The 26,611-nt window shown below is 42.6% G+C and overlaps 1 protein-coding gene across 10 annotated transcripts in view; it reads left to right on the forward strand.

Annotated features, from left to right (window-relative positions):
• Window positions 1-6,071: 6,071 nt before the first annotated feature.
• PTK2B (protein tyrosine kinase 2 beta) overlaps window positions 6,072-26,611 on the forward strand; it is a 111,326-nt gene continuing 90,786 nt past the window's right edge. For 6 of the 10 annotated variants that reach the window (XM_026715928.2, XM_026715931.2, XM_026715932.2 and 3 more), the window contains exon 1: window positions 6,495-6,634. The gene's annotated coding sequence lies outside the window, so the exon portion shown is untranslated. Of the gene's footprint in view, window positions 6,249-6,393; window positions 6,635-6,771; window positions 6,791-26,611 lie in introns of those variants that run through there. The other 4 variants (XM_087929555.1, XM_026715929.2, XM_026715930.2 and 1 more) reach the window with 4 other exon arrangements.

The raw sequence follows: 26,611 nt of genomic DNA on the forward strand, positions 1-26,611 counted from the left end.
CTCTGTCACTTCTGTTAGCATCACTATAGTCAGTTGACTTCTCTTCAAGGGTGACAGTTTCAGAATAAAGAGGAAATTATGACTTTAACTGTATTACTTAAGTGTGTCTTTCTTATGGGTTGGGACAGAGATGAAGGTAACCTTAGGTAGACAGAAAAATAATACATAGCTGGGGCACGTTTTGCTGTGATTATGAGCAAGAGAGGAAAGGTCTTCTGTCTCTTGTTCCATCTACAAAGAAAGCAGAAAGATTGCAAAAGGGGTTCTGGCTCATACTGGCTCCCCTCTTCCCCATTTCTGCCTTTTCGTATAGGGACAGATTGTGGGGCTATTTTATTTTAAAAGCAAACTCCAACATACTGTACAAGAAATACAGTCTATAGCAGTGGTGGGATTCAAATTTTTTTGCTACCGGTTCTGCGGGCATGGCTTGGTGTGGCTTGGTGGGTGTGGCTGGGAAAGGATACTGTAAAATCTCAATTCCCTCCCCAACTCCCCACCTCACTAACCTGCTTTCCAGTTCCATTCTCCTGTGCAGGGCAACAAAAGAAGACCCAGTCGATCAGCTGGGACTTGGGAAGCAGAGAATAGATGGGGGTGTGGCCAGTAAGAGTTGGTTCTCCAAACTCAAAATTTCCACTACTGGCTCTCCAGAACTGGTCAGAACCTGCTGAATACCACCTCTGGAGCTGACCTCAATGGTTTTTACCTCCAATTGTCTGGAAAATTCAACAGAGTGATTATGTAATTGTTTATCTACCTCACCATTCTCCAACAAGAGTCTAGGACCCAAATATTGAGAAATATTGATATTTTACCGCTCTTACTGTAATGGAATTGGCTCAGATATGAGCTGTTATCTATGTTGGTTTTCCATCAGCAACACTCTAGGAGTCTTCTCTGCCACTCCATTTCCTAGAGCTCCTCAGTAAACTCTGTAACTCCCCTACATCAATGATCAAGGAGAGATCACTCAGGCACAATCCTATCCAAAGCTACATCTATCCCCTCATTTCGCCAGGCACCCAAAGCCAAGCACAGCCTCAGGAAACTCCCCAGGGACCCTCTGGAAACCAAGTGACACATAGACCAATCAAATCGATCCTGCCTTCCCCCTCATAGATTGATGGCACAAGTCAACCTTACAGCATTTAGAGCAAGGGTCTTCAAACTTGGCAAGTTTAAGACTTGTGGACTTCAACTCCCAGAATTCCTGAGCTAACATGACTGGAGGAGGAATTCTGGGGGTTGAAGTCCACAAGTCTTAAAGCTGTCAAGTTTGAAGACCCCTGATTTAGAGAATGATTGATCTGTCAGTGGATGTTACAGTCCACTGAATGCCTGATCATACCATCTCTACTTGATCCAGTTCAATGCAGATCAAGCATGTGTTGGAGCCTTGATAATCCTCGATAAATTCATGGCTGGCAGGTAACCTCAGATGCCACCCCTAAGGATGACAGGTTGAAGTCCCCTAGCACCATCCACTTTGGGAAATCTACTGACACTCACCACAGCCAACATACTAGGTTTTGTTTTTAGAGTTCCACAGCAAAGGAAATTTGTTCATATAACTAACTAAAACATTTTTTCCCAATAAATACTTATTCTGTCTTCACTTTACGTTGGAGGGTGCCTAAAGACAAATTTCTTAAATAATTCTTTTAATGTTGAATTACTGTACTTGATTATTCAATATTACTTTCCCCTGAGACTGTAAATGACAGTTCATACCGTGTTTCTCATATAATAAGGCCGGGTCTTTTTTTTTTTTTTTTTTGAGCCCTGAAAAAATGGCTAGGCTGTCTTTTCGGGAGTGACTTAATTCCCCCCCTTGCCTCTTTGGGCGGGCAGGCAGCGATGGCTTGGATGTTGACCTCGGCGTTGGTGGGGCACTTTGTATCAGGGTCAACGCAGGCAGCACCATATCCGGCTGTGCAACAAAAGTACTTCCTAATGGCAAACCCCCCCACCATTCCCCCAATTTCGCATGTTTTAATATAGGCCTTAATTTGTGGGGAGGGGCTTAATTTCATTTCATGCCTATAAAACATGCTGGGACTTCCTACTGGGGGAGGCCGGATTGTTGGAGAAACAGGGTATTTTATTACCAACCTGAATAAATGGATCCATCATTCATACAGCTTTCACCAGTTATTTATTCTTGCCTCTAAGCCTAACACACACACACACACACACACACACACACACACCACATTCATTTAAGGAGGGAGGCAGGGAGGGAGAGAGGGAGAGGCACCAAATCAAACTTCAGTTTTATAAACCAGTATACTCTGGAGAAAGGTAGTGGAGCAAAGGATTCTTCAGTTAAAATCTGATCAAATAATGTGATGTGCTCCTGGAGCAACTTAACAAAATATTTGTCTCAATGCAAACAGAATCTTTATAATATGAAACCCTAACCTAACAATACTACACCTCAGGCTCCATCTTTGTGAGGAACTCCAGCCCAGATTCCGAGGAGGGAGGGAGTGCATTCCAGAGGAGTTAGAGCCAAAATCTATTCAGATAGTCTGTGTGGGAGAATTATTAATTTTTTATTTATTCAGCCTATGGCATACAAGGCCAGGGAGGCTGCAATGTTATGCACACCATAGAAGTCCTGGCAGCCCGCACAGTCACTAGTCCATTTGTTGCACTTTTGCACCACAAGAGGGTGAACTAGCTTCACACGGGCTGGCCAGCAGCTTCTCAGACTAAGTCCAGGACTTTCTCCAACTTCTTTCCCCTCTTCTGCTAATCATATCTGGGCAGTTCCAGCTTCCCGCACAGAACACAGCCAGCAGTTTCCCACCATCAAAATAGTGGTACCTATCATCAGAAGATAAACAAATAAGAAAAATTTACAGATACCTACTGGACTACAAAATGCATGAAGAACAGGTCAAAGAAACGATGGTGACCTGGGCTAAGGACTTTGGAGACAATATAAATCTGGACCAATGGCAATCAATCTGGAGCAAAATTTAAAAAATAACATTAGACAAGGAAAACTTATATCAGATGTTCTATAGGTGGCTTTTCTCACCAGCAGGGTTGGCCAAAATGTATGGAAACCAATCATCTAATTGTTGGAAATGTCTGAAAGAACGGGACACATACTACCATGTATGGTGGTCCTGTAAAAAGGCTCAGGATTTTTGGTATAAAATTTGGTTGTGGCTAGAGGAAATGTACGTCAAAGAAGACCACCACCACGTTCAATGTTTTTAAAGGCACACTATATTCCATTAAAATAAATGGTGGTACCTATCTGTCTATTCACAAACAATGTAAAAAGAGATTGGACAACCATTTGTCTGAAATGGTAAAGGTAGTCCTCGGCTTATGACCACAATTGAGCCCAAAAATTTCTGTCGTTATTTCTTAAGTGAGTTTTGCCCCATTTTACGACCTTTCTTGCCATAGTTGTTCTGTGAATCACTGCAGCTGATAAGTTAGTAACCCCAGTTGTTATGCTGACTGTGCTGAGCGATGCCTGCACTCATATGGCTTGAGTCCAGCTCTGCAGGACAGGGTGAGCACCCATCTCTTGTCCCTAGCTCTTGCCCACCTAGCCTTTTGAACTCACAAACAATGCTTTCAAAAGGCTAGGTGGGCAAGAGCTAGGGACAAGAGATGGGTGCTCACCCTGTCCTGCAGAGCTGGACTCAAGCCATATGAGTGCAGGCATCGCTCAGCACAGTCAGCATAACAACTGGGGTTACTAACTTATCAGCTGCAGTGATTCACAGAAGAACTATGGCAAGAAAGGTCGTAAAATGGGGCAAAACTCACTTAAGAAATAACGACAGAAATTTTTGGGCTCAATTGTGGTCATAAGCCGAGGACTACCTTTACCATTTCAGACAAATGGTTGTCCAATCTCTTCTTAAAAACTTCCCGTGTTGGAGCATTTACAACTTCTGGAGACAAGTTGTTCTACTGAACAATTGTTCTAACTGTCAGGAAATTTCTCCTTAGTTCTAAGTTGCTTCTCTCCTTGATGTTTACAAAGATGTTTACAAAGTTATTAGAATTGCAGCAAGTGAAAAAGGTGTGTCCTATGGCTTATTGTTGGGGGCAATATGCCGACTCTGTCAACTGCTTTAGAGAGTGTTGTAAAGCACTGTGAAGCGGTATGTTAAGTCTAAGTGAGGGGTCCCCAAACTTGGCCACTTTAAGACTTGTGGACTTTAACTCCCAGAATTCCTCAGCCAACTATGCTGGCTGGAGAATTCTGGGAGTTAAAGTCCACAAGTCTTAAAGTAGCCAAGGTTGGAGATCTCTGTCTAAGTACTTACTGTTGCTCTGATATGAGCTTGGATATCTATCCAATAATTTCTGAAGAGCAATTTGTATACTGCTCTAGATGGCCACATAGGGGCAGTATGAGCAAAATGATCTTTTGTCGTGTGGGCGGGCGCCTCTTGTTGGGTTTGCTATTTTTAATCCTTTTAAAATTGTTCAGCCTTAATATTTCTCTACTTCTTTCCATGGGTTTTTCTTTCACTTGATATGCACATCGGCTTATTTCACAGATGGCCACACACTTGTAAAAGTAAGTTTATGCTACTTTAGAGGAAATACACTATTCACAACCACCGCTCTGTAACCAGAATTGGTACATAGCTTTCTTCACTTCCTAGTTTTATTTTCTGAAGAGGGTAGGTTTAGCAAAATTCCCCTGCCATGGGTGGTTGGGCTTGCTCATGTTGAGTTGTCTGAGAGACATAATGGAACAGAGGTATTGCTGAATCTATGCTATTTTTGGAGGTGGATCTATCAGCCTGATGCTGCAGAACCAGCAAAGTGCAGTTTCTATGACTATGTTCACATAAGTGGGTCAGGTAAAGATGCCACTTGGTTCAGTCTTGGTTAGGGAGCTTGGGGGAAGAAAATGTATTGTTCAGATTCAAACTGTTTGATAGCTTAGGTTTGAATGTACAGTATTGTGCACATGGGCTATAGAGCAACCAGGCTAAGTATATCATGTGAACACAGCCTGGGGGAGTTTGTGGAATGTCTGGATGAGAACAGAGGCTTTCTTTGACATTGCTATGGTCAACCAGGCCAATGCTTTTGCCACTCTTTCAGTGCCACATTGTTGCCACTGTCTGTCCCTGTTCCATCTCATTGGTAAAAAAAAATCTCATTAGAAAGAAAAAAGAAGCTAAGATTCAATGCTGGTGATTACCAGGACAACGACAAACTATTTTCTGCAAAATAGTTTGTCGCTGTGTTCCTCCAGGATATATATTTTTCCCCTGTTTGCCAGTCTTGTATGAATCTTTGGTTTTCCTGGTACTGGAAATTGTCCATGTCCAGCCCAGTTTAGCTTTTGTAAGCTAAGCAGGTGCTGTCAACATCACATCAAACTATGGAGCCAGAAGTTGAGTGGCATTGTGTACATGCTTGGCTCTTCTTCTGCTAGAAATCTGAGGTTCCAGGTTTCTGGCAGGATGTAGATATTTTTGGGCTACATGCAGATGAGACATTCCTCTGCTGCTTCTTTCTTCTTTAATATTTTTCCATCTCTCTTCAGTTAAACATTTTGCAAGTTTCTTATTCCAGAAAGAACAAGGTTTGATTCATTGTGACCACTTCAAGCCATTTTTCCTATTCAATGCTTCTGCGCTTGATGAGCAATCCTGAGAAAGAAGAATCACTTATTTTCCATGCCCTCACGTTGTATATCTTTACTCTTTGTAGAGCCTGGAGGTTGTTAGCTCAGCACAAATTGGTTTCCACCCTGCTGTGGCTTGAGGGCTTTCCTTTTGACACTGCTGGGAAATTTGACAATGCTGGATATGGTGCACTAGGCAAGCTTGAATATTAGGCCTGACTTCTGACAATCCAGGGTGCCTCAAAAACAGGCAGATCGGAGGGCCAGCAGCTGCCCCTTGGACCCAGGCTATAACAGACCGTCTTGGCTTGGTTCTCTTGTTTCTTTGCTCCCTCAGCTCGGTGGGTCTCTTTTTGCTCGACAAATACTCGTGCTCCAGTTTCACACTCCTCCTCACTGAGAGCTCTTGAAGGAAGTGGGCAGCCAGACCCAGGGGAGTGGCTTCAGTTTAAAAAAAAAGAAAAGAAAAAGCATAGCTGTGAAGGAGAATAGTGAACGCTGTTCAAAAGTTTATTTCCCCCGCGCGGGTTGTTGTACAGCCAGTCCCCTTACCACCATTGGCATCCTCCTTGGAAGGATCGAGGCCGACCCCTGCCCAAACAGGACCTTGAATCGACCTCAGGTGAGTTTCCTGACCTGCGGAGCAAAGGAAACGCTGCGCAAACAGCCCAGCATGTCCGCTTTGCGTGCCGAGGCAGGTTCCTGCTTGGTTTAGAGGCGAGTTCAAGCGTTGGCATCGGCGCTGGAAGTCTGACACACGTAACTGCAGGCAGGGGAGAAGTAAAGACGCAACCAGGAAGTGGGCGCGAGGGTGCCTTGAGCAGACGGGCAGGCCAAAAGAAAGAGAAAGAAAGAGGGAGGGAGGGAGGGGGCGCTTCGTCGGAAACGGCTCCCCCACCTCCCACCCCTTTCTTTCTGCTCCCTCCTTTGGATCCAAGAAGCAAACTGGCGCGAGGTTGCTCTTGATCCCGTCTAAACGGCGTTCGGTTTCGAAGGTGGGCTGGAAAGGTAGGCGAAGGCGACTGGGACACTTGTTTCCACTTCTCCCTCCACCCTTTGCTGCCCTTCTTTCTTTTTCTGTTTCGCTCCCAAGGCGGTGGGACCTGCCTGAGAAACGCCAGCCCTACTTTTCTAGCCAGGCTTGACCCTGGAGAAGCAGGCAGGGTAAGAGAGGCAGCGTGCTACCCCCATCCCCCCCCCCCCCCGCCAGCCCAGCGCGCACTTTCGGGCTTGCTCTCGGTTCCGCTGCGCGGCTTCTTCCAGCTGATCTGGGACCCAAAGGCGACTTCCAGGGCGGAGTCGCCCTTTCGAGCCGGCTTGCCCAGGGTCCGGGGCACGCAGGAGTGGGAGACTTCGGCCTAGGCGTGTCCCTAGGAAAGGGAAGAGAGGCCGGGGGCCGCCAGGTGGAGAATCGCAGACTCCCCTGGCGGAAGGATGAAAACGCGCCCGACTAACGCTTGCGCTAATTCTTAGGTTGGGTTCGCACAACACGCCGGATTTACGTTAAAAAAGGACCGGGCAGTAGTTTTGGACTTAGCGTTGTTACTGAAAAACCCAGTTGCCGTCTCGATACATTGCATGATTCGATCTATCTCCCTCTTCACATGTTTATTTGTGTCCCATTTCGCGTGGTGTATAAATATATACCGGTTTGGATCCAATCCATCAGAATAGAGTTGGAAGGGATCTTAAGAGGCCGTCTAGTCCAACCCTCTGCTCAGGCAGGAGCCCCGATACCATTGTGTTTTGGGATTTGTTCACTCGGATTTAACGTGTTGTCTCAACACCTCCAAACTTTGAAGTCGATTCATGAATGGGTAGCTGATTGGACTGCATTTCTTTTTCTTTCTTTCTTTCTTTCTTTCTTTCTTTCTTTCTTTCTTTCTTTCTTTCTTTCTTTCTTTCTTTCTTTCTTTTTTTTTGCCATTTAGAGTTGGGAGAGGAGGGGGAAGCAAAAGTGGATGGCCAGACAGTTCATTCCCAGCAATTATAACGTGACTATTGTACTTGTTAAGCAAACTGACATTTGACTTGATAAGAGTGATTATATTCTAGAGGGAGGAGCAGGCTGTAATGGATGTCTGTGCATCAGTGCCACCCTATTTACTGTACTGTATCTCTTTAGAATTAAGTGCCTCTGAATTCAGAGACTCTTTCTTCTGGAAAAGGATCATTTCTAATCAATAGATTTGTCAAACATGGCAAGTTGCTCCGCTGAATAGATGGTTTGCAATATAAAAGGGACAGGAGGCTTTTAAAGGCTAACTGATGCTTTTGAGATATAAGAAGGGGAGATGGCAGACTTCTTGAGGTGGGTTTTGACCTACAATGGTAATAATAAAACTGTTTTTAAGATGTCATAGACATTTTTTCCCCCTTTTTGGGACACCAGATCTATGTGGCTTCCTTTGTAGAGCTTGGATTTTACTTTATTCCTTGCTTTGCATCTGGGTGCACGGTGGGGTTTGCTTTCCCTTACAAACATTGTTGTGTTTAAAAAATTTGGGAGAAAAATAAAAGGGCTGAATAAAACATGAATAAAAGTATTCATGTACAACATAAACATGAATAAAATTATTTGCGTTTAGAGAATTGCATATGTCCTGCACTTCCGTGTGAAAACTCAGATTTTAACGTTGAAGGATAATGCTTTCTGAGTTTCATTCTTTGTTGGCGTGGCACTTATTTGTTTTTTTAATATGAAAAATTTAGAATTTGATGGGGGTGCAGGGCACGTTGCAAAGAAACAAGAGAAACTTTCTAATCATAATAGGAGTAATATAGATTTGTAATGGTAAAAATATGTCCCTTGAAAGAACAACTGGATACAAAGCTGCATGATTTTTAGGAAGTCTTTTCTTAGTTAGTTGTGATTACCTGTTATTGGGGGGAAAAAAAGATATTCTGTACATGCCCCAATATACTTTCTAGCTATTGACTTCAGGCAGAGCTACAGTTTTAAAGATGTCCCGTGGTCATGGAGAAGAAGTAGAAATCATGGTGAAGAAGCTGGACATAATCTTGCCCACTGTTCAATATTCTAGCCCGTTAACTTGCTAACTTCTTAACAAAGCAAACCATATTTGAGTCTGATCATAAAGTGGAAAGTTCTGTCTTTTGCTTGTCAACAACTATGTGCTGAACTTCTCACTCCCAAATGGTTTTATTTCTTTTACTCACCCTCCCCCCAAACCCAGAAAAGATGGCTTTGTTTGGTCTGCAAATTTTAAATAGAACGTTGGTTTGAATTTATATGGGTGTATGAGTGATTATTGTGCCTGTTGAGAATGACAGTGCTAATTCATACTCCGAGAACCCTCTCTTTTCTCTACCACAATCTTCAGAAGGAAAGCTAGCCTCTAAATTATTCTCTGGAATAGCCCCCAGAAGTTGTAATTGCATAAGGAATGTATTTAATGTGGAGTGTTTTTTTTGGGGGGGGGGTATGTATCAAACCTGTGGAATCTCTCTCTTTCCAATGTTTGTTCTGTCAAAATCTAGAAAGTATGCAGTCTGAATAAAGGCTGTAAATATGCATACGTCATGTAAAGCATTTGTTGTCCATTTGGGTCCCCAAAACCTAATGCAAGCTTTCAGTGCAAATGTATCGAGCTTCTTGTTTGTAAATAAGCTTTTAAACACATTGATACAAACAGAAAAAAGGGGGAGAAATGGAGACGTACATCTTGTCTTGGGGCAGAATCACTTATGAATAGAGATGAGGTTCATGGAAGGTGGATTCACACAACATGCTCATTGTTCTGTGGAAACCCGGCCATTGCATTAGCATGTAGAACCCAGCCAGAGATTCAGAAAAATACCATCTATATACATGTAGAAAATGAGCAAGTACCAAGGAGAAGATGTTCGAATGCTTATCCTTGACAGGTTAATTAAGTGCAAATTCTACACTGTGTCTGGAACTGACTCATGAGAGACCCATAATGTAGAATGATGTGGTCTAGAGTCATCCTTGCCAAAAAAAAAAAAAAAAAGAAGATGATTCTGATGTAAAATTTTGTGCTTCATTGTGATGGAATCTACCCAGTTTTTTTATAAAAAAAAAATAAGGAAGAGGTTTATCTTTGATCACTGGACAAGAATGCATTTCTAGCAGTGGCCAGCAAAAGGACAATTGTGACATTTCTCCACTTGTTGCTTGCTGCCAGCATTTGGAATTCAGTATACATTTCCTGAACATGGAGATCTGGTCTTGCTATCACAATTAATAATTGCTGATACCTTCATAGAATTTCTTCAGTATCCCTTAAAATCATTGTATTCTGCTATAATACATTCTTAGATCAACGGAAGTTATAGAATGAATTAAACTGGCCAGTAGTTAGCCAAATTGGAGGAGGTTGAGGGAGTGGGGGAGAAGAAGAGAGAAATCCTATGTGAGTTTAAGCCTGTCTTTTTGATGTGCCTGCTAACAATCGCTGATTGCTTATGGTACAACATGTATAATTTTTGCACTAGCTTTCCTAGTGAATTTTGGAAGATATAATAATATGATCATCATACTGAAAATTCTCAGGTAAAGGTCAGATTTTATTAACAACTCCTTCATGCCAAATGTGAGTTTCCAAAATGGAAATTCTAGCTCCTTAAGCATTCTCTTGAAAGCCTTGGAACTTCCAAATAGATATATTTTACACTGACTGTGAATTAGGGTCTTGTTACATTGCTTGGAGCTGTTTGTACAAAATCTCCAGAGGCGTGGATTTAAATTCAGAATTCCAATACCTAAACTATCTGAGCAAAAAAGAATTATATTCAGCAGTCATGTGGGTAATGGTTTTTCTTAATTTTTGCAGTGCGTATATTTATGTATTTACAAATAGATGACAGCCATTCTTTGTTTATTGATGTTTGAAAGAGGTTCTGAATCTAAGTTGCTTTCTGTGTCGCAGGAGAGGCAGAATTAACATTTAGAATTGCAGATTTATTTAAGGGTTTTTTTTAAGTTGCGATGTTTAGAGAACTTTTGAGATAAATTTCCATCCTCTTTTTCATATCTGTGCTAAAAAGAAGATTTGTTCTCTGCAAATGACTATCATCAACTTCAATTATGCAACGAAGTGCATATGTGCAAATTTAATTAAATTGCTTATTGCTAAATTAAATACATGTTTACAGACTTTTCAAGGGCTGAGTAAGTTGATAGAAGGGAAAAGATATACTGTATTCTCCTCCATGCTGCATCGAGAGCCCAGGATGGGTTGACTCCTTCCTATGATGTCATTTAGCTGAGTCTGTACTAAGATATAAAAGCCAGACCCCGGAAGTTACCCCAGCTTTTGACTCAGCTCCTTTCAGTCAGTAGCGTTCTGTTAGTTAGCACTCACCAGCGATCTTCAGTACCCTTTTTCCTCGCTTCAAGCAGCTCCCAGGGCAGCTGCTCTTCCAGGAGAGCAGGGCTCTCTCTCCTGCAATGGTGGGAGCAGCGTTGCCAGAGCGCTGTTCAGGCAAGTTGGGCAGCGTCTGTAGACCTCCCCCATGCCTGCAGTTTGAGCAGTCTAAAAGGTGATCGGCAAACCGATAACAGCGTCAGCCAGCTGATTGTGTGGCCAGAGGCTGCCCTTTCCTTTGCTGACTTCACTCGGGGCTCTTTATAGCCTAAGGAGCGATTCTTCGATCTCGGAGCCTGTTTCCCATAGTCAGTGGCCATCTTGGATTGAAGCCTTCCACCACAAGGTGAGCGGCCATATTGTAAGCCCGGGGACCAAAAAGTTCCTTCCATCGCAAGAGCCTTTTATTCTACAATGGAGCAAGATAAGGGTCAGGCAGAGCTTCCCCCCCCCAGTGGAGCAGTCTCTTAAGCCCAATAAGAGAAAAAGATGTAGGCAATGCGCCCAATCGGTCTAGAGGGCTGCTAAAATCAGAGCTAAGGCTCTAGCCCTAAGAAGGCAACTTAGGCTGAGTTGAGGGCAGAAAAGCACAGACATGCAGCCCTAGAGGGGCAGTTTGACAGAACTATTCAACAGAAGGGAGTGCAATTACAGCAGGTTTCAGGTGATACCCATGGGCCCCAGCCATGCCCTCCCAGGGGAGGAGAAGTTATCTTGAGCCTTTCCATCCTCCATCCTGGTCTCCTGAGGCTTTGGCAGTACAATATGATCCTCAGGATCTAAGCAGACCTGGGCCTTATTTCCAACAGGCTTCTGGGCCCTATGCTCCTCCCCCTCCCTCCAGGCCTCGAACCTCTTCTCAATCTAGGCCTGAAGCCACCTTCACTCCCACAGCAGCGCGCCTTCAGCCTTCTGCCTCTACCTTTGAGCATAGACCAGGGAATATCCAAGATGTTGTCTCATTGGCCATTAGGCAGGGATTGGCTGAAGGCTTCAAGCAAATTCTTTGACCTCTGGAAAGGGCTCAGGCCCTTCTCTCTTCTCAATCTATAAGTTCCCTGCCTCATCACCCTGATTTAGGGCGAGACCTTTGACCAAAATCTTTCAGAGGAAGAGGACTCTCGCCCAGAGCAGACATCCTCTTCAATCCTTCTCTCTTCAGGCCATTACTCACCAAGGCCTTGGTCACTGCCAAGCTGTCGCCAGAGGAAGTGGCTCCCGAGCCATAAGGAAATCCCTCTAGCCAGGGAGACGCACTCTTCTCCAAGCCTGTAGTGCATGCACGGGTTTTGCCTTCTCCCGCTTTGCTCCTGGACATGGTCAAGGAACAGTGCGCTTCCCCTTCAGCAGGTCCTCGCCCATCTTCTCTGGATAAGCGTTTCTACAACATCAGCGCAGCTCTGGACAATGCCCTGGCAGTGCCTTCTGTTGACATTCCGGCGCTGCATGGGCTGTTCAGCCTTCAGCAGCAGCATCCTTTTTTCATGAGGGCATCCATAAGGTGGCTGCACCAACTCCAGATTAGATTGCCTACATCTGACCTTCGGTTTCACCAAGACCTTAATAAGATTATCGCAGCAGCTGAATTCACTGCAGATGCCACTCTCAATTCCGCCAAATTTGCATCTAGGGCTATGGCATCTTCAGTAGCAGCAAGAAGACTGTTGTGGCTCAGAAATTGGCAGGCAGAGTCATGTCATAAATGGAAGCTGGCTTCGGTTCCATTTGCGGGTGATAAGCTTTTTGGCGATGCTCTGGAACCTTATCGCATCGAAACCAGAGATAAACGTAAGATTCTCTCTTCCTCTGGGAAGAGAGCTGACTATCGCCCTCCTGCCTTTCGAGCGGAGACCTCATCCCGCTTCCCCCAGTCTCAGAGTCCATACTCCCAACGCCAAGACCAATGTGTGGAAACATCTGGCAGGCAACAACCTTCTACTGGTAAACAGCCCTTTCGGGGGGTAGGGGGTCGTTCCTTCCATCGCTCTAAGTAATCCCTTGTTCTCCCCACCCATTGGAGGTTGCCTAGCCTTCTTTGCCTCCAAATGGGAGGAGTCAATGATGGATGCCTGCGTGCTCTGCACTATTAGGTCAGGGTTACAATTGGACTTCCTAATACCACCTGAAAAGCGGGGGGGGAAACAAAAAGGAAAAACAATTTTTTTGAGCTGGCCTGTCTCTTGGGACATTTCAAGGCAAGACCTCATGAAACAGGCCATTCAACACCTTCTTGAAATCCGAGCTATTCAACCTGTTCCCCCCTCTCAATGGGGACGCGGGCTTTACTATCACCTTTTCGTCGTTCCCAAAGCCTCAGGGGGGTGGGTGAACCATCCTGGATCTAAAAATTCTCAACCAATTTGTAAAATCAGACAAATTAAAATGCAGACTCTGCATTCTATTTTAGAGAACGTTCGGGAGGGCGATCTCCTCTCTTCCATTGATCTCATGGAGCCTTCCTCCACATCCCCTTTTGGCCTCATCATCGCCAGTTTCTCCGTTTCTTTTATCAGAATACCCATTACCAGTATCGAGCACTTCCCTTCAGCCTGTCATCAGCTTCAAGGGTCTTCACGAAGGTTCTGGCGGCATTGATGGCATTTCTGCATTCTGTTCCAGTGAGGATCCAATGCTACTGGAACGACATTTTGATTCTGTCCTCCTCCATCCATGCAGCCCATCGGGATCTGCAAATTCCCCTGTCATATCTCCATAGCCACGGATTTTTCCACTCCCGTCCACTCCAATGGTTCCTGCTTCCCTACCAATGAACAGGAACCAGCCTCTCATCCATCAAGGTCCCGCTCCTGCCACAAATCCGGAGATCTCTCAATTGGTGGCATTCCCCATTAATCTGGAAGGGACTCCCTTTCAGGGTCCCAGACAGGCTAGTGATAACCACCGATGCCAGCCTCCTGGGTTGGGGGTCCTATATGCAGGACAAGATAGCTCAGGACCTTGGTCCAGGTCAAAGCTGGCCCTTCCCATGAATTGGCTAAAGCTCAGAACCATTTTTCTAGCTCTCAAGCATTTCAGGCACTCAGTGACCGACTCTCATGTTCTAGTCCTTATGGACAACATGGCTGCCATAGCTCATGTCAACCTGCAAGGGGGGACGAGGTCCAGAGCCCTCATGGGAGAGGTGCTACGGTTGGTGTTATGGGCAGAGAAACACCTGTTGTCAATCTTGGCGGACCACATCTCCAGGATTGACAACTCCCAGGCCGACTGGCTCAGCAGGAGCCTAGGCAACCAGGCAGAATGGTCCATTCCTCCGTCTCTATTCAGGGACCTTTCCCTCAGATTCGGAACGCCGGAGGTGGATCTCTTCTCCACTCCTCAAATCTCCCAGGTCACCAGATTCTTCACCAGGTTTCCTTGCCAAGGAGCTAAGGGGACCAATGCTCTTTGGTGCAGATGGCCCAAAAGTCTCCTCTATGCCTTTCCCCTGCTTCCCATCATTCTGGCAGTAATTTGGAAGATGTTGGAGGAACGAGTGGAGCTCCTCCTCCTGACACCCTATTGGCCAAGGACGCCCTGGTTTGTGGACCTGGTCAACCTATCGGGGGCTTCTCCTTGGAGGATCCCAGCCCATCTAACCTCTCTTCATCAGGGGATTCTGCTCCACCTGGAGACCCTGTGGCTCAAGCTGACAATGTGGCACTTGGGCAGCAGCAGCTAGGGGTGGCTGATCTTCCTGAAAGGGTCATCATCACTATCCTGGCATCTCGCAAACCTTCTACAAGGCGCATCTATGATGCCACCTGGAAGGCCCTTCCCAAGGGTTCCTTAGGAAGGGTCTCTCTCCTGCTTCAGCCCAGTTGGCAGAGGTTCTTAGATTCCTTCAGCATGATCTGTAGAAAGGTTTGGCCCTCAACACCTTATGTAGGCAGGTTGAGGCCCTCTCCTTGGTTCTTTCATGGGGTTTGCTTCCTTCCTTATCCCATCACCCTTCAGTCAGGAAGTTTTTTTGAAAGGGGACTTCCAACCTGCACCCCCAGTGGTTCACAGGTATCCTTCCTGGGATCTTCATGAGGTCCTTAATGCCCTTACGAAGCCGCCCTTTGAACCCCTTCGAACATTGTCTCTCCGTTTCCTGACACTGAAGGTAGTGTTCCCCATTTCCATCACTTCAGCCAGGCGGGTATCTGAGCTTGCTGCTCTTTCCATCAGACAGGACCTTTGTTCCTTTCACGATGATAGGGTTGTCCTCAGTCTGGACCCCTCATTTCTTCCAAAGGTTAACACCTGTTCCACAGGTCCCAGGACATTACGTTGCCTGGCTTCTGCCCTCTCCCACACCATGACTTAGAGCAGCAGTGGCACACACTAGACGTAGGAAGGGCTCTTAGAATATACATTAAGCGCACTTCCTCCTGCAGGAAGTCAGAAGCATATTTGTTTCCTTTTCCCTTCTCACTTGGGGTACAAGGCCTCTTCTACTATTAGCAGGTGGGTCAGATCTTGCACTGAGCAGGCCTACAAAGCTGGGGTGCTTCCAGTTCCTTGAGGACTGACAGCGCACTCTACCAGAAACGCGGCCACTTTGGTTGCCTGGGTGACCCAAGCACCCTTGGAGGAGATCTGTCGTAGGGTCACGTGGACATCTCTGTCTCCTTTCATCATATACTACCATCTGGATGCCTTTGCCTCGGCAACTTCAGCCTTCGGCAGACGGGTGCTTCAACGAGTGGTTCAACAGTCGGTGTGATGACCCGGACGAGGACCCGCCCGTGGACATGCAAGCTTTGGTATGTCCCATCCTGGGCTCTCGATGCAGCATGGAGGAGAATGGGCATTGGTAGAAGTTACCCTGAACGCCCTTTCTATCGATGCTGTGAGAGAGCCCAGCCCCTCCCTTGATTCGTCCGGAGAGGTAAGTCATATTTCTGTGTTCATTTGTGCTTTCAGAGACACCTTTCAGTCTGTCAAGTATCTTCGTCAAAGCTAGGGTAACTTCCGGGGTCTGGCTTTTATATCTTAGTACAGACTCAGCTAAATGACATCATAGGAAGGAGTCAACCCATCCTGGGCTCTCTCGCAGCATAGATAAAAAGGGCGTTCAGGGTAACTTCTACCAACGCCCAGTCTAAAGGTATAGCAGAAAGTAATATGAAAAACTGCAGTTAGACTTTTGTCAATTTTTTTAAAAAGATTGAAAGTAATACCGATTTACAGCAACTAAAGTGAATTTAACCCTTCTGTGCTGAGTTTCTTGATTCAAGTCATCTCATTTGTCCCACCCAGAGGAATATATAGACAGATATGTCTATATTCTATAGATATGTAGACATCTATATCAATGGTGGTATTTAATTTTTTTTACTACCAGTTCTGTGGGTGTGGCTTGGTGAGTGTGGCTTGGTGGGCATGGCAGCCGAAGGATACTGTAATATTCCCCATCCCCTCCCTACCCCACTAACCTGCTTTCCAGCTCCATTCTCCTGTGCAGGGCAACAAAAGAAGACCCAGCTGATCAGCTGGGACTTTGATCAGCTAGGATTCGGGAGGCAGCAAATAGATGGAGGTGGGGCCAACCAGAAGTAGTATTTACCAGTTCTCTGAACTACTCAAAATTTCTGCTACCCGTTCTCCAGAATCTGTCAGAACTGGCTGAATACCACCTCTGATCTATATTGAAAATATTTCACTATTTTGTGAGAATTAGAATTGTGAGGATTAGAAATGTGTTAATCAATACCCAACTGATATGATCATAAAATCGAAATTGTATCAAAACAGTTCCTCGCAGTAGCTCAGATTGGTATATTCCCATAGTTGTTTTCCTAAGAAAGTTATTTGAGCACATCAAGGAATATATCATCTCTGGATCACTCTTGTCTTGTTACATGAAGGTAAAGATCTCTGTTGGACAGAATGGCCATTAGCCATTCCAAAGCTCTTCCTTCTGCTTAGGAGAAAATCTAATTGATTTGATTAATGCATGAAATAAAATATTAATATAAAATAGCATAAAAGAAGACTTGGGGCCTCATTTATATATGTGTAAAAGTAGGGTGCCTGCTTAGATACATTATTATGAAGGACGTTAAGGATTATCATTCAGGTTGCCAAGTTTTTAACTTTCCTCAACTTCTGTATACCAAATAGCATTTGGATCTTCAAGCATTGGCAGATGAAACGTTTTATAATCAGCATTTTGCCATAGTTTCCTAAACCCTTATTTGTTAATAATCCTAACTAAACTAAACCCAGACCAAACAAACCCATGTTATGGCTTACTGAAGTTTTTGAATCCAATATGATAATTAGTAATATAATAGTTCACCTGCTAAAGCCTTATGAGAAAAAGCTGTATGAAAAGATGTCAGTCTTTATGCAAAGTTTCATGTTTATAGTCATTGTAGGTAGCAGCCACATCAACTACAGCCCTTATATTGGTCAGTGTAATCCATATAACTCCATGTATTCCACTGTTGCCTGCAATGAGTTAACTGAGGTAAGGACCAAGCTGAGAAAAATGGGACTACAATTAAATATAGAGAATAATAGAGTACTAAACCTTAATACAGTAATGACAATAAGTAAAACAATCAGCCTTAGAATTGACAACTAATAAAGGTATCAAAGTATTGGATAGCTTCTACTTTTCAGGGTCAACCAACAACAGTAAAGAAACAAGCAGCCAAGAAATATGCCATAGACTAGCACTTGATAGAGCAACCATGAAGACCTTGGCAAAATTCAATTGCCCTGATGTGTTTATATTTATAAAGACCACAATTGTGCAAGCCAAAGTATTCCTGTGACTGTATGACATGCTATGGAAGTAAACATTTACCTTGAAGAAGCAAAATAGGTGGAGTATTGACACGTTTGAACTTTATTGGATCATCAAGCAAATCAACACAGAGTTCTCACTCAGGGCCCAAATGACAAGACTCAAATTATCCTGCTTCCAATACTTTATGCAAAAACCCAACTTTCTGGGGAAGGGTCTAATGCTGGGAAAGATGGAAGCAAAGTGAAGATGACTAAGCAGCAAGGTGGATGGACTCATTTCTGGCAACAATGGATGCAGGAGGACCTGAAAAACTGTTAGGTACACATCGATCATCATGGAGAAAATCCATGGGGTTGCTAGGAATTGAAACCCATTTGATGGCATATATCAATCACCATGGGAAGACCAAAGCTAATTTTTCATGGAAGAAGATATATTTCTGGAAATTCTTCAGATGGTCTCTCTAGCCTTTTCTGTCTACTGGCGCCCTCCTTATTCAAATGGGATCCTGCAAATGGAGTATAAGAATATTTATTTACCACGTTAAAAAAACACCCCTATTTATCAAGTGTGAAAGGCTTGTTACCATCCCTTTCAGAACAATTATTTGCTGTTCTGACATGTGATATTTTTGTTCTATTTTAGAAAAAGTCTCACAATTACACTTCCTCTGTTTATTTATTTAGATGTGAGCAAGGTTTGGTATACTTACCAGCCTCAGGAATGAGAACAGTACATTCTGCTTAAGAAGAGGAACTGAAGCTAACTGACATAATCACATAACACTAGGAATGTGTAATATTCACATTCAAAGGGAAAAAGCTGCTTAGGATTGTACAGGGATAGCACCTCTCTGCAACTCCATAAACTAAAAAATTCTCTTGTAGGAGTCATGCTGCAATGTGGAGGGCAGGTGCACAATTTTGGAAAAAATGCAGCTTCTGTAAAGAGTTACATACATGTGCTACACGAATGCTCCCACATGTTTGGAAGCACCTTTTGATTTTAAATCTGTAAAATTGCTTTATAGATTGGTATTTATTTATATATCGCATTTAGAAACTGCCCTGCTCTCTCAGAAAAGCTATATATAAATAATCATATTAAATACAGTTAAAACAAGAATAAAATAATAATAACAAAAATTAAAAGGCAAGGGGTTTTTGCATATAGAAGTTCCTGGGCGTGTTTATCTCAAGAGAGATCTGGGCTAGTTGGGGATGAAATAGGCCAAAACGTAGCCAACAGTTTATGCAACACTGGATGAGATGAACCAATCATTTGTCCCTGTATAAGGTAGCTTCTGAGATAGACTTTGGGTGGCATCACCAAAATGAAGATAATGCATTTTCTGTTCTTTGATTCTTGGGCACGCTTCCACTTTCTACAGTGTTCTTGCACAACAGCTGCTGCTAGTGAACACAGTGTTCCCTCTTTTCTTTTTCTATGGGAGAAACTCCTACTTCCTCATCCTTTCCATACTGAGTGATTTACCTATCTGCAAGTATAACTGCAGGTGTGGATGACTGAGCAGTAATCATGCTGGGAAGCTCATCTTTCTTTTAAATCGGCATTAGCTCTTCATTTTCACTATCCACAATCAGTTCAAGGTTCATAATCAACCCAGACTCATGGGCAAATGGGAAAGGAGACCACTGGCCTTGCTCATATTGCAAGGAATCTGTCTAGCTAGTACATCTTCTTGACCAGAATTTGTTCAAATGTTTTCAAGCAACAACATTTATTTTTATGGGTAACAGATGCTTTTGGGTCATATCAACCATTGTGACCCTAAGTGGCTCCAAGTAGTAATACAATAACAAGTGTTGTGTTAGTAATATAATAGTCATAAAACAAATCATCAAAATAAATCAGAACCATAATTAGAAGCCTTGTGATAACTGCCTCTTTTCCCTTTTAGCACTTCTGGTCCCCTGTTTTTTGATTCCATCTAAATATGTTCACCAAGCCATAATGTGCTTAACCGCAATGGGTTTGGCTGGCCTTATCCATCCTATCATGTTATAAGCCAGAATTTATTCACCAGAGTGTCCGGGTTCATGCAAGATGTTTAGCTAAAGCATCAAGCCAGCCACAGTTTGGCTTAGCATAATATGCAAACCAGTCATACGATCTAATCCAGGAGATGAAATTTTTCCTAACCAGTGATCTTCATTGGCAGAAATGGTTCTACTTGGTACAGTCTGTATGCTGGGCATTTGCTGAATACAGAGCTTGTAAAAAAATTACGTTGGGCATAATGCTGGCTGGATAGTTCCAGCGGCAGACTGAAGGCTAGATATACGGATGTGCATTGGGTAAACACCAGCAGCCTGAATATTCACACCAAGCCAAATGACTGTGAATATTGCAATAGAGAATGTGTCCAATAGAGACTTATTCATTGCTATCATTATTCTCATCTTACGCACTGGAAACATATTCCTTGTGTGTCTAATCAAACTTGGCCAATAAAATATTCTATTCTGTTCTGTTCTGTTCTATTCCATTCCATTCCATTCCATTCCATCTTTTCTTTTGTTTTCTTTTGTTTTCTTTTCTATTCTATTCGTATTCTATTCCATTCCATTCCTTTCCATATTTTCTTTTCTTTTTTTTTATTCTATTCTATTCTATTCTATTCTATTCTATTCTATTCTATTCTATTCTATTCTATTCTATTCTATTCTATTCAAATCTCTCCAATAAGATTGCAGGTCAATAGTGAGAAAAGTAAAGTCCTGCACTTAGGCAGGAAAAATCAAATGCACAGGAACAGAATAGACAGCATTTGGCTTAACCTATGAGAGGGATCTAGGAATCCTAGTAGACCACTGCTTAAATATGAGCCAGCAGTGTCCTGCAGCTGCCAAAAGGAAGCCAATGCCCTCCAAGGCTTTATCAACACAGGGATAGCATCAAGATCATGAGAAGTGATAGTACTACTTTATACTGCACTAGTAAAGCCACACTTGGGATACTACATATAGTTCTAGTTACCATGATACAAAAAATGTGCTGAGGTCCTAGAAAGAGTGCAGAGAAGAGCAACAAAGATGATGAGAAGACTGGAGTCTAAACCATATGACAACTGAGGAAACTAGGTTTCTAGAGAAGACATGATAACTGTCTTTCAATACTTGAAGAGCTAACATAGGAAAGAAGTCGTCAATTTATTCTCCAAAGCACTTGAGGGTAGGACTAAAAGCAAAAAGCAACCAGAACTAAGGGGAAATTTCCTGCCAGTAAGAATGATTAATCAATGGAACAGCTTGCCCCCGGGACTTGTGGGTCTCTTATCGCTGGAGGTCTTCAAGAAAAGACTGGACAGCCATTTGTCTGGGTAGAAGAAGAACTCCTGCCCTGAGCAGAGGATTTGACTAAAAGTCCTCCAAGGTCCCTTCCAGCCCTATGTTTCTATGATTCTGTGATTCTATGAATCCTGCATTCTTTCTTACCAATGCAATGTATGTGTGGAATCCCCTCTGGATTTGAGCAACTTCTTCCTCTATTTTAAGGTTAAAATAGCACATGCAGAATAATAATAATCCTACGTAAAGACAGTGAGAAGACAGTCATGATGCAAGAGGTTTAAGTAAGCAGTTAAGGACAACCGAGGACACCAGTTGATGCTACACACTTAACCAGATTGAGTAAAGACTTAGCAGAAGCTGTCAGACAGCAGACTATGCTTGGTTAGAGTTAAACTTGGCTTTGTTTTGTAGCTTCACATATTGCATAAACTCCATTTAGTTAATTATAGTTGTGCTATGTAGCTTAATTCAAGTAACCAGATTAAGTATGTTGTGTGAATGCAGCCAGTTTGTAGAACAGAATTCACACAAGCTTCAGTTTTTTAATAGCTTGGAATTTAAGTTTGTGTGTGTGGTAGGGAGGAAGGTGGAAATTAAATAATTCTCAGCTACTACAGGGGAAAAAATATCTGTATTTTTATTTATTTTTTCAAAACAATAAATGGAAACTTCTGGACTAGTACAGTATAATCCATCAATCCATACTGCTTTAGGAAGAACCAACAGAAATACTATCCTCTGTCAGTGCCTTTTGTTTTCCACTAAGCTTTCATGTTTACTGCCAGAATCCAAAGTGATGCACGTGGAGTGCGGGGACCCTGTGTTATTCTTCCATTGATGAGAAACAAAGACAAATACATAAAGACATCTCCCATTGTTCAAACGTCGGATGATAGATTGTCACTTAATTCTGTGGAAAGCTGTTTTACTTCAACTAACCTCTTTGGAGGGTCATTTTAAGTGGTTTTGTTGTTTCTATTGTCTATTTTGGACCTTTTCAAGACTGTATCCAATATTTGCACCACTCTTTTAAACAATTCACTATGTGCTCTTCTAAAAAATGGTGAAGAGGAAAAAGAAATGCTTGGACTTTGTACAGTTATCGGAGAATCTGCATAATACCAATACAGATTCTAGCTTCTTCCAAATCTGCCCTAAGTTTATGACTTAAGTGTAAACTCCATCCATTAATCCATGATTTCAAAATCAGCCAAGCTTCCTCACGTCTCTCACTGTGGCCACAAAAATATTTGCTTACTTACTTATTTATGTACATATTATTAGATCTATGAGACTGTCAAACTCAATGTGACTTTGCTCAATTTTTCTAGAGAACTGCACCAATTGCTTTCCAGTTTTTGATAACTGAATTGGACAAAGCAAAATATTGCCCTAATTTGACATAGAACATTGACAAGACACTGCAGTGAAAGGATGTGATAAATTATGTGATGGAATTATATATTTTAGGAAGCCAGAATTGGCTTCTTACTACTTTGCATATACTTGGAAAGAAAACTTATTGTTTGGCACAGTGTCATGTGTGAAGCAGCTTTTGGCATGAATATCCAGCCAACACTCTTCTACCGTGCATGTGTTCATATAGAATATTTAAAATGAGTTTATTGCCTGGGGTATCTTAACTCCAGTTTGGCATAGTTTTAGTGTTTAGTCATGATGCCAGAAGAACAGGGAGAGTAGAAGTGTTGGTGTTGAGGCAGCCATCCCAATTCCCTCAAAAGCATTTCTTGTATGATTAAATCAGCATCTTTTCAGTGTTTTAGCCAGAAGGAATTCAGAATAACAGAATGATAGAATAACCAGAGCTGGAAGGGACCTTGGAGGTCTTCTAGTCCAATCCCCTGCTCAGGCAGGAAACCTTATAGCATTCCAGACAAATGGTTGTCCTAACTCTTCTTAATGGAGTCATTTGGGAACATTCAGCTTCCAAATCTCTTTTAGAGAGAGAGGTCATTATCCTGAGGTACAGAGAGAAGCTATTCATGGACTTACTAGATTCTGAAGGTACCTCTGTAGCTCCAAATATGGGTCTGTTTTGTTTTTGTTCAGTAAATTAAAAAAAAAGTGGTGATCAGGATGCTTACATTTACGGATGTCAATGTAATTTTACTGTTGAGGTTGTTTCCTTGTGTTTAGTGTTCATAATGTTTTCAGCAACTTTGTATTCCAGTCCAAGATTGGTGGATTCAAGAGAACAGTGATGACGATAACGCAGTGTGGCTTCCTTCTGCTTGGCCTATTTTTGAGCAAGATATGTAGTTATTAGAGCCTTGGTGGTGCAATGGTTAGAGTGCTGTGCTGCAGCCCACTTCTGCTAATTACCGGCTGCCTGCAATTTGGCAGTTCAAATCCCACCAGGCTCAAGGTTGACTCAGCCTTCCATCCTTCCGAGGTGGGTAAAATGAGGACCCAGATTGTTGGAGACAATAGGCTGACTCTGCAAAACCGCTTAGAGAGGGCTGTAAAACACTGTAAAGTGGTATAAGTGCTATTGCAATTAAAGAGGGCCTATTCCATTTTTCCCCCTCCCAACAGGATAAGCAACTCAGAAGATGGACTGAACCCCATTTTATAGCTCCTGCTCTCCCAAAATTTGCAAGGAAAATATGGTTGCAAAATGGAAATATTTGGAACAGTAACTAATTTTCTTCCTTCCTTCCTTCCTTCTTTCTGAAAGACAATCATTTCCTGTTATAAAAATCAATTAAAAAAAATGAAAACTCTTCAAATAAAAATGAGCCAACCACCCTCAAATGAAATATATGCCTTTAATATCCCTCCATCAAGTCTGTGTCCCTTAGAGGCTAAAAATACTCACAATCAAAGTTATGTGTGTGGGGGGGGGGCATGGATTCCAAGCCCCCAGGAGTTTGAATTATTTATATAAAACAATTAAAAGGCTAGATACAAATAAAATAAATAAGACGCCTGCAGAGAGGAAGAATTTAGGAAGTTTTTAGAGGGAGAAAGAAAGCCCCCGTGGTTGTATGAAAGCTGGGATGGCATAGGAAATAGGCTTCATGTGCTCTTGGCTCCCTGAGATCTTCTGAATTTTATTTTCTTATAGTTATCTATAAGGGACACAGTGGCTTAGTGGCTAAGACAGTGAGCTTGTCGATCAGAAAGGTCAGCAGTTCGGCAGTTTGAATCCCTAGCATTGCATAATGGAGTGAGCTCCTGTTACTTGTCCCAACTTCTGCCAACCTAGCAGTTCAAAAGCATCTAAAAATGCAAGTAGAAAAATAGAGACCACTTTGGTGGGGAGGTAACAGTGTTCCGTGCACCTTCAGCATTTAGTCATGCCAGCCACATGACCGCAGGAGATATCTTTGGACAGCGCTGGCTCTTTGGCTTTGTAACGGAGATGAGCACTGCCCCCTAGAGCCGGAAATGACTAGCACGTATGTGCAAGGGGAACCTTTACTGTTGTTATCTCCTAAAAGATTCTGTTGCAAGCTGGTGCCCTGTTAAGATTTATCAATTGACATACCTGCTGAGTCAGCAGAAAATTCTGTGTGTGCATGTGTTTATGCACAGGCATACAAGTGGCACACACACCTTATTTGTTATTTTATATTGATGCAATATTTCTGGCCCCATGAACTCATCATCACTGCGCTGTGGTGGTGCAGTGGTTAGAATGCAGTACTGCAGGCTATTTCTGCTGACTGCCGGCTGACTGCAGTTTGGCAGTTCGAGTCTCACTGGCTCAAGGTTGACTCAGCCTTCCAAGGTCACTAAAATGAGGACCCAGGAGGCAATATGCTGACTCTGAAACCACTTAGAAAGGGCTGTAAAGCATTGTGAAGCAGCATATAAGTCTACGTACTATTGCTGTTGCTACCCCTACATTGCAGCACTTTTTAAAAGAGCTAACCATCTCAACTCCTCATTCTAAAACTGGTGAACTATAAGACCATCTCAGCATATAGTGGTAGATGATGGATTGTTTATTTAAAATATTTTAAATAATTCCTTTTGCAGTCCAATAGCTAATAAATCATTATAAATGCAGTCTCTTGTCCAAAAATAATATTCCCTCTTCATGCTTTTAAGGAAAGATTATGCAGTTAATTATGCGGTTCTACTTTATTAATGAATAAAGAACTCATATTTCCATTTAAGTCAAATACTTCTCAAGGGATAAATAACATTGTTTTGTGTGGAGTCTGAAAGTTTCATTGCAAGCGTGCAATTGCTGCACTTGTTATCAATGCTGGCAATTTAAATCCTAAACAATTTCAGTCCAGGATTAAATTAGGAAATTCTTTTCTGTAATCCCATTTTGGATGGGTGGATGGATGGAGGGGTGGATGGATGACTGACTCACTGACTGACTGAATGAACGAATGAATGAATGGTGATGAGCAAAGGCAGGGCCTTCTCAGGGGCTATTCCATTATTATGAACAATCAGACTTGGCAGTTCCACCCCACTAGCAGAAAATAAGTGTTTTCCCACAGGCTTTGTGTGAAGGTTATGCATTATTTAAAATATTCTGCTTTAATGTATTTTAAACTCAATTTTATAATATTGTCATATTAAGCTATTGTCAGTCACTTCTAGTAATACCTCATCAACATAAGAAGATTGGGACAAGAATTTTTATATAAAACATTTTAATAATTATTTTAAAGTTTAAAGCATGTTTACATTTGCTCAGAATTATAATTTGAGTGAGCTTTCTTCCGTTTATCACCTGCAAAGAAAATGAACCAAAGCATCCTTTATTTTTAGCTGGCATGGCTGTTCATATACTAGATACGGATGAGAGAATTTGCAGTCAAACACAACTACAAGGCATGGTATGAGGAAGACTGATTAAAGCCAGTTCTTTTAAACCAAATGTGCTTTTTCAAAAGGCAACTGACTTTGTTTTTCCTTGAAGTCATTTCACTTCTCATCCAAGGAGCTTCTTCAGTTCTGAACTGAAGAAGCTTCTTGGATGAGAAGCAAAATGTCTTCAAGGAAAAAACAAAGTCTAGTTGCCTTTTGAAAAAGCATCTTCGGGACTTCCAGTTTGGGTGTCTTCAGTGACAGACTGAAATCTGCGATCATGCGCAATTTCTATCTGTGCTCACCACTGGAGCGCCCCAATCCTTTGGATTCAGGGCTAAAGCCACCCTGAAGAGGTGGTGAAGAGGGGGGAGATTGCTAGACGAGTGGAGGGGAGCCGCATCTCTCCTCCTTGGCTGGTCTAAACTCCCTTCCCTGAAGGCGGTTGTAGTGGTGGTCAGAAATGGCCACCTCAAAGAAGAACCCGACTGGATAAGATTGTGCAGGAGGAAGACAAAGAAGAAAGCAGGACAGACCGGGCTAAACAACAGAGAACATCTAAGCAAGGTACCCTGAATCTAAAAGTACCAAGAGGGATACTTCTGAAAGAAGATCTTTAAGTGGTGAAGGAGAGAGAAAAGGAGTTAAAACCCCTTTTTTACCTTTATATTGACAATTACAAATGGTATTACAAAAGAAATTACAATTACAAAAGAAATTTATATTAATCTATTTTGACACTAATAGGCAACCTTAAGCTGAAATCTAAGTGTCAAAA

This window comes from Pseudonaja textilis, chromosome 1 (genome assembly GCF_049901715.1).
Source record: "Pseudonaja textilis isolate UNSWEBS1 chromosome 1, rPseTex1.2, whole genome shotgun sequence".
Taxonomy (NCBI): Eukaryota; Metazoa; Chordata; class Lepidosauria; order Squamata; family Elapidae; genus Pseudonaja; species Pseudonaja textilis.